The following is an 8530-nucleotide window of genomic DNA, read 5'->3' as shown; positions in this document are numbered from 1 at the left end:
CCTGCTAGGATGTTTTAGCCACCGCCCAAATGAAGATGGATAGAGTGAAGTGAAACAGAGGGGAAAACATCATCTTTGTTTTCGTTTTGGCTCATTATTTTTAGATTAGGTTATTAGATTATTCCCGATGCGCTTTAACCTGCATGTTTCATCATTAAACTCGACATGTGGACAGTGAACCTAACAGAGCAGAGAATTCTACTGCATCATCTTGACATTAAAAACTGTCAAGCACTCTAGGAAACCACATATCTTTCTGTTCCCTCTTTTGACTTCATTATTCATATCCACTACAAATCTCATGTTGATCTGAGCAATAGTGGTTGGTGGAATTGTTTGTGGAAACAATTAACAAGGCCTACAGTGTGCATACCTGCTAACATCAGCATGCTACAATGCTCATAATGTCAACGATCACATTCTGTTATTAAGCAAGTATGATGTTTACCATGTTCACTACCTTAGTTTAACATGTTAGAATGCTAAAAACAACATGAAATTAACCAAGTACAGCTAAGGCTGATGGGATTGTGTCTAGATGGTAACCGTAGATTAACCGTAGATACTCTCATGACACTGGCTGGCCAAAGAGCCTAACCCTGTTCCTTTTCTAACCCTAACTATTCTTGTTCAGTGTCTCACCTCGATCGTCTAACCTAAACCATTCAAGGCCGATGCCTAACCTCAACCATCTAACCTTAACCATTCAGTGTCAATGTCTAACCTCTACCATCTAACCTTAACCATTAGATGTCAATGTCTAACCTCAACCATCTAACCTTAACCATTCAGTGTCAATGTCTAACCTCAACGATCTAACCATAACCATTAGATGTCAATGTATAACCTCAACCATCTAAGCTTAACCATTCAATGTCTAACCTCAACCTTGTAAACTTAACCATTCAATGTCTAACCTCAACCATGTAACCTTAACCATTCAGTGTCAATGTCTAACCTCAACCATTTAACTTTAACCATTCAATGTCAATGTCTCACCTCAACAATCTAACCTTAACCATTCAAGGTCAATTTCATACCTCAACCTATCAAGGTCAACGCCTAACCTCAACCATCTAACCTTAAACATTCAAGGTCAATGCCTTAGCTCAACCAATAACCTTAAACATTCAAGGTCAATGCCTAACCTTAACCATCTAACTTTAACCATTCAAGGTCAATGCCTAACCTCAACCATACAACTTTAACCATTCAAGGTCAATGCCTAACCTCAACCATCTAACCTTAACCATTCAAGGTCTATGCCTAACCTTTAACCGTCTTGAGAGTTTCGCATATCCTTTTTGCTGGTTTTTGGTCTTAAACCAAAGTATTGGCAAACACTTTTTTTAGGGGATCACCAAAGTTCTTACAATTCATCCTATGGTGAACATGAATGTTTGTACCACATTTTTGCATATCCATTCAACAGTTTTTAAAAACAACAGAATACCACAAATGCTAACCTTATAGTGGCACTAGAGGAAGAGTTGGGTGAATCCTTGAATTTGTTAGGATAACTCTTCTGGGAACCATGAAAGTCTGGTCAAAAGTTTGGGCCAATCTAGCCGGTTGATTTTGAGATATTTTACATGATAAGCAAAAGCTTTGACCTGCTGATGACACAAGAGGAAAAGTCATGGGATCACCAAAGTCAGTATCATGCGTCCTCTGGGGACCATGAGATGTTTCAGTTTGGCCCAGAGTGGTAAACAGACTGACGGATGGACTTAGACTGGGTGAACCCTGCAGATCGGTCTGGAAACCGGCACGTAAATTCTCCTGCTTCACTTCAAAAATGTTCAGGAGCCAATCACAAACTGGCGGGTTTAACACGGTAACAATAGAGAAGCGACCAAGCGTCTTCTTCTTTACATTCAACAAAGCGGCCACCAAACGCCATCGAAGTCACCCGGATCACTGCTTTGATCGGCTGATTGGCTATTGACATTGCTATTATATTTTTAGCCATGCTGCTATCTTTAAAGCCATAAAGAAACAGTGTTATCCTCAGGTTGCTGCTTACGATACACATTATTGTTAATGTTACACATTATTGTTACTCTTGTTGATGGCAGCTTCCATGATTTCATGGGCCCTCAGGTGTACAGATGTTTCGCTCTACCTTTAAAGAACCAGAAGCTAAAATAAATTCTGTGTTTATGAGTTGTTTTTCCTGCACAGCAAAGTTATGTTCCCAATCCTCTCGCTGTTTATCTGTTGTTTTTGTCCCTGAGTGCAGCAATCCTTTGCGTTCATCCTCTGTTTCTGTGTGTCTCTATGGGTGAATATGCGTGTGTGTATTCAGGGGGTGTGGTCCTTTGTACAATGCTGTGGGAATAAGCACTGTGTTAGTATTAAGACTAAGCAGATTTATCTTTAAAGCTCTGCCGGTATCCAGAGAAGGATTTGTTTTCACCGTCTACTATTCAGAAGAAAACATGTTCCTGTCTGTACGCTGTCTCATAATAGTTTATATATCCTCATATAGCAATCTATTGAATGGATCTTAGACATCATATATCATCATCTCAGACATCATATCTGAGATATCATTAGGATCTTAGACATCATATACCATCATACCAAAGTCAAGTATTTTATCTTTCTTATATATACATATGTTGTTTTTCACCTCATATGTTCTCCTACTTCTCTTTTCATTTGTCTTGAATGAGTCTCATGTCATCTACTTTGATCTTGTTTTGTCTTGTTGAAAATTATCTCGTCTTGTCTTCTCACAATTGTCTGACTTGTCTTGTTTCCTAAATCCCAGCGTCCCTTCTGTTTATTCGGACTCATCTTTTTTGCCTAATTTATTCATCTTATCATCAAAGCTCATATTATTGCAACATTTTGTTCTACTTGATCCAATTCTATCCCGTTTCTCCTTATGTCCCCATTTGTCCATCTTATTCCCTCCTGCCCTGTCATATCTAATTAGTAGTATCTCATTTTATGGCGTCTTATTTCATCCTTTCTTATTTCATTGTGCTCTTTGCTTCTTGTCTTATCTTATCTCTTATCGGTCTTGTTCTTTCTCATCCCTTCCTGACTTGTCTAATCCATTTCATCTCATACTGTCTCATCTAATCTTGAATGCATCTCATTTTATCTCATGGTGTCTAGTTTCGACTTCCGTCTCGTCTGGTATAGTCCAATAAAGTAATGTCTCATTTGGTCTCATGTCATCTATTCTTTTCTTCTCTCATGTATCCTTATCTTAACCTATATCATGAATTTGTTTGTTGTTGTCTTGTCTGACCTTTGCCTAGCCCTTGTGTTGTCTTCCTGTACTATAAAGCATAGAATACAAACAATGATCAGCCCATTCTTAGCCAACTTATTACCGCTAGTTTTACACTCATTTTTTGAATTCATGGTCAATGAACCTAATTACACAACATTTTTTTAGTTAAACCCTCCCAGAAATTATGAATTATTGATTCATAGGCTGTGATAATCCATCATGATAATCATAATGTTTCGTGAATGGAGCCATCCTTAATTTTGGACAATTTGGTTTAAATAAACCCCTGTTGTTGTTTTTTTTAGAGTTTTGGGGCATTTTTAGGCCTTTATTTATAGGACAGCTGAAGGCATGAAAGGGGAGAGAGGGAGGGCGATGACATGCAGCAAAGAGCCGCAGGATGGAGTCAAACCCACAGGGCGCTGTGTCGAGCAGTGAACCTTTACACATCGGCGCGCACTGTACCATGTGAGCTACCCGGGCGCCATAAGCCCTTGGTTTTCATATTGAAACTTTAGATAATGGGTCAAATGGACCCAAGGACAACAGGAGGGCTGGTCTTAACTAAACTTTGGAAAAAATCCTTTTTGACATGACTGCATGTAAATGGGAATATTTGCGGAGTACTCCTTTTTCATTAGCTGTGTAAACAGCCCATGTTGTGAGATTACGGTATAATAGGCAGATGCTAGATATTTTTCTGTTAAGAAATATCTCTTCTCTTTTGCCTAAATAAGGGGATTTTTTTCAAGATTCGGTCTCTCAAGAAAGCATTCATCTTGACATTGGCCACCCACAACAGGGATCTTGTCTTTCTCTGAATAAGGGCAAATAACTGAATTCAATCTGCATGTAAATGTAGTCAGCTATCAGCTCTGTCGGATGACTTTCTAAAAATGAGGCCAAAAGAGAGCTGTCAGAGAACAGAAATATTTTGTCCATAAAGTGGGCATGTTCTGCTCATTTCCAGGTTCAGTATTGTACTTTGAGGTTTTACCAGAATAGGTTTAGGTGGTGGATTTTTCAAAAAACACCACCCTGTGTGTCGAGCTCTCTGTTTTAGCTACAGAGTGAGGCATCACTTCTGTTCCATCTTTGTTGGGAGTTGCATATGCTCAGTACTTAGGTAAAGACTGCTAGCCAGTCAGAAGCAGGCGTACTATGCTAGCAGCTAGGCAAGCATTATAACATGTGTTGCAAAGTGACGCTTGTTCTTCAATGGCGGATCATGGCATACATTTCTTCCTGATCCAGAAAATTCATATCCATAAATGACCTCATGAACATATCGTCTCGGATCTATTAATATCCCAAGCTCAGTGGACAGACAGAGACAGAACAGGGGGGATGATGGGTAACCGATGATCAACATACATGTCTGGTCCTGGTGTATGTGAAAGCAAAGAGAAAGATGTATTCATAAAAAAGCAGGTATTATAGTTTATCTCTGTTTGATTTAAAGTCTAGAACCCTCTCCAAGGTTTTCAGCCGACAGCAGCAAAGAAACCCCAAACGCTGCAAAAAAACTAAACAAAAATAAAACACTGGAATCAAGGGGAGCTAAATTTAATCAAGAATCACATTAAAGTTAAAAGCTACAAAGCAGTAAAACCTTTTCATTCATAAGCAGAGCTGAATAATAAAGTCAGAGACGATCCATTAGAGACACAGCAGGCTGTTACCACCAAGGAGATGTTAATTTAACACCTCAAACCACCCACCTCTGTTTATTAATTGTGTATGAAGGAGAAAACGCCTGCATATTAAATTGAATCATTAAGTCATGATTTGTCTCCTCTGTGTTTTCCAATCCATTCGGATCCCATTAGGTCCAGTAAAACCAGCACAGCTAGGCCGCGTGGTTCATTTTAGTGATTTGATTGAACACACACTTAGCTTTGGAATAATTGGCGCCATGTGAGCACAATTGAAGAGTTTGATAATTGAGATGACACAAGGCTCCATCAACACCGGGCCGACATTAGATATTAATGCAGGGATCACTTTATATTTTAAGGCGTTTTTTACATTGACAGCCTTTAAATCAGTTGAATTGAACTAGAGCTAATATCTCCTGTAGTCAAGTAGCTTAGCAGTCTGAGCTAATGTCTCCTGTAGTCAGGTAGCTTAGCAGTCTGAGCTAATCTCTCCTGTAGTCAGTTAGTTTAGCAGTCTAAGCTAATGTCTCCTGTAGTCAGGTAGCTTAGCAGTCTAAGCTAATGTCTCCTGTAGTCAGGTAGATTAGCAGTCCGAGCTAATGTCTCCTCTAGTCAGTTAGCTTAGCAGTCCGAGCTAATGTCTCCTCTAGTCAGGTAGCTTAGCAGTCCAGCCTAATGTCTCCTGCTGTCAGCTAGTTACCAGTCCGAGCTAATGTCTCCTGTAGTCAAATAGCTTAGCAGTCCGAGCTAATGTCTCCTGTAATCAGCTGTGTTTAGCTGTCTGAGCTACTCTCGCCTGTAGTCAGGTAAATTAGCAGTCTGAGCTAATGTCTCATGTAGTCAGGTAGGTTAGCAGTCTGAGCTAATGTCTCCTGTAGTCAGGTAGCTTAGCAGTCTGAGCTAATGTCTCCTGTAGTCAGGTAGCTTAGCAGTCTGAGCTAATGTTTACTGTAGTCAGGTAGCTTAGCAGTCTGAGCTAATGTCTCCTGTAGTCAGCAGCTCCAGGACCCAAACAAATTCTATCTTTATGTATTACTTGTTATTAGAGATGTTCCCATACCAATACCACTATCGGAAAAGCCTCTGAGACCGCTTAAAATGGTGGCATTGTAAACCAAAACTCCTAAAGAATACACACCGATCCGATCTAAGAAAGAAAATCTACTTTAAAGTAATTTATTTGTGTGTTTTTTTTTCATTGTTATAACGGACTGTCAAACTGGATATTAAAAGAAAGTTCTTCTTTTTTTTTTTTGTTCTTGTTTCATAAAAGTTTAACTTGATTCAGGCCAACAACAAAGATAGAAATCATATCACATCCATACAGGGATAATAGTATACAGCTTAGTGCCCGACCAATAAAGGATTTTTAAGGCCAATAACAATACAAACAAACAAAATTAATCATTTATCAGAATGTTTTTTTGGGGACTTTCAAATAGGCAAAACACACATGGTTAATACCGGGCAGTATCAGAGAACTCATCTCGCATTTGTGACACTTTAGTGACGCAACCTTCATATGTTCACTTGTCTGGGGAGTTTTTTTTCCTGACTTTTGATTTCACTGAAGGTCCCATGGCATGAAAATTTCCCTTAATGAGTTTTTTTTTTACATTAATATGAGTTCCCCCAGCCCGCCCATGGCCCCTCAGTGGTTAGAAATGGTGATAGGTGTAAACCGAGACCTGGGTATCCTGCTCTGCCTTTGAGAAAATGAAAGCTCAGATGGCCCTTTCTGGAATCTTGCTCCTTATGAGGTCATAAGGAGCAAGTTTATCTCCCCTTTCTCTGCTTTGCCCGCCCAGAGAATTTGGCCCCCCCATGAGAGAGCGACATCATGGCTTTCAAACGAGCAAAGTGGCAGTCGGTCAAGGCCACACCCCCAGCCTCCAACCCCCCAAAAGCTACAGACAGAAATGGCACATACTAATGAAAGCTCATTGTGGTATTGGCTCTAGTCGCTGGAATTCTGCCATTCTCCACCCTCCACTTCAGATACAGTATTAGGGGACACTATGGCATACATAAAAGAGATTTCAGATACAGTAATAGGGAATAACTAAGGTCTATCAGTAAGCCACCTAAAAGAATTCCTTCATTTGTCCACATGAACTTTGTGTTGTCTTGTGCATTATGTTGTGATGTTGTTATTGTATATTATGTTGCTGTCGGCATTGTTTCTTTTCGAGAAAGCATGTGGTGGCGCTGTTCCATAGCTGCCGCCCGGAGGCTTGCTCCAACCTAAGTCAAATTCCTCGTATGTCTGTGATACCTGGCGAATAAAGCTGATTCTGATTCAGATTTTATAAAGCCTTCAGATACATTATTAGGGGACCACTAAGTTCTATGTAAAAGAAACTTAAGATACAGTATTAGGGGACCACTAAGGTCTATATAAAAGAGACTTCAGATACAGTATTAGGGGACCACTAAGGTCTATATTAAAGAGACTTCAGATACAGTATTAGGGGACCACTAAGGTCTATATAAAAGAGACTTCAGATACGGTATTAGGGGACCACTAAGGTCTATATAAAAGAGACTTCAGATACAGTATTAGGGGACCACTAACGTCTATGTAAAAGAGACTTAAGATACAGTATTAGGGGACCACTAAGGTCTATATAAAAGAGCCTTCAAATACAGTATTAGGAGACCACTAAGGTCTATATAAAAGAGCCTTCAGACACAGTATTAGGGGACCACTAAGGTCTAAATAAAAGAGCCTTCAGATACAGTATTAGGGGACCACTAACGTCTATGTAAAAGAGACTTAAGATACAGTATTAGGGGACCACTAAGGTCTATATAAAAGAGACTTAAGATACAGTATTAGGGGACCACTAAGGTCTATATAAAAGAGCCTTCAAATACAGTATTAGGAGACCACTAAGGTCTATATAAAAGAAACTTCAGATACGGTATTAGGGGCCCACTAGGGTCTATATAAAAGAGCCTTCAGACACAGTATTAGGGGACCACTAAGGTCTATATAAAACCATCCAAAGAGCACCATGTCATGGGACCTTTAAGACTTGGTGACTTTGACTTGGGTCTGCCCTGTTGTGACCTGGGTTTATGGTCTTGACATGGGTGTCAGCGTTGTGCAGTTCAGGGAAGTAGATTAAACTATTACATCTCCAAGAGAACACACACTGGACAACTATAACAAGCTGAACAAAGTGATACAAATTAACAACGAACAGTCAGGTCAAAACACACAAGGAGCTAATCACAAGACGAGGCACACCTGGAGTGGGCAGGGACCTGGAATAATGAGGCATCTGTGATTGGGTAACACTTCCGGCCACACAAAGGCAGGCTGATGGGGCTAGGTAGACACAAGACAGGTGTACAACACATGACATGCTGTGGCTGCCTACAATAAAAAAGAGACGGTGGGACATGACACTGGAAGACTGTTGTTAAAGGGTGGACTGGTACATGAAGAAATTCAGCACGTGGACATTAAAATCCTAGCGAATAACTCTGGGACGATGGTGTTCAAAACTATATTTACTTATCTGCAACAAACTGGACTAACAACAAGAATGTACGGAATTAAAAAGGGGAAAAAAGGGTACGGTAGGTGGGGATAATGAGTCGACTGGTTGCAGGT

The sequence above is a fragment of the Etheostoma cragini genome, chromosome 16 (assembly GCF_013103735.1).
Source record: "Etheostoma cragini isolate CJK2018 chromosome 16, CSU_Ecrag_1.0, whole genome shotgun sequence".
Taxonomy (NCBI): domain Eukaryota; kingdom Metazoa; phylum Chordata; class Actinopteri; order Perciformes; family Percidae; genus Etheostoma; species Etheostoma cragini.
The sequence above is the reverse complement of the archived record's forward strand: the minus strand, read 5'-3'. Positions refer to the sequence as shown.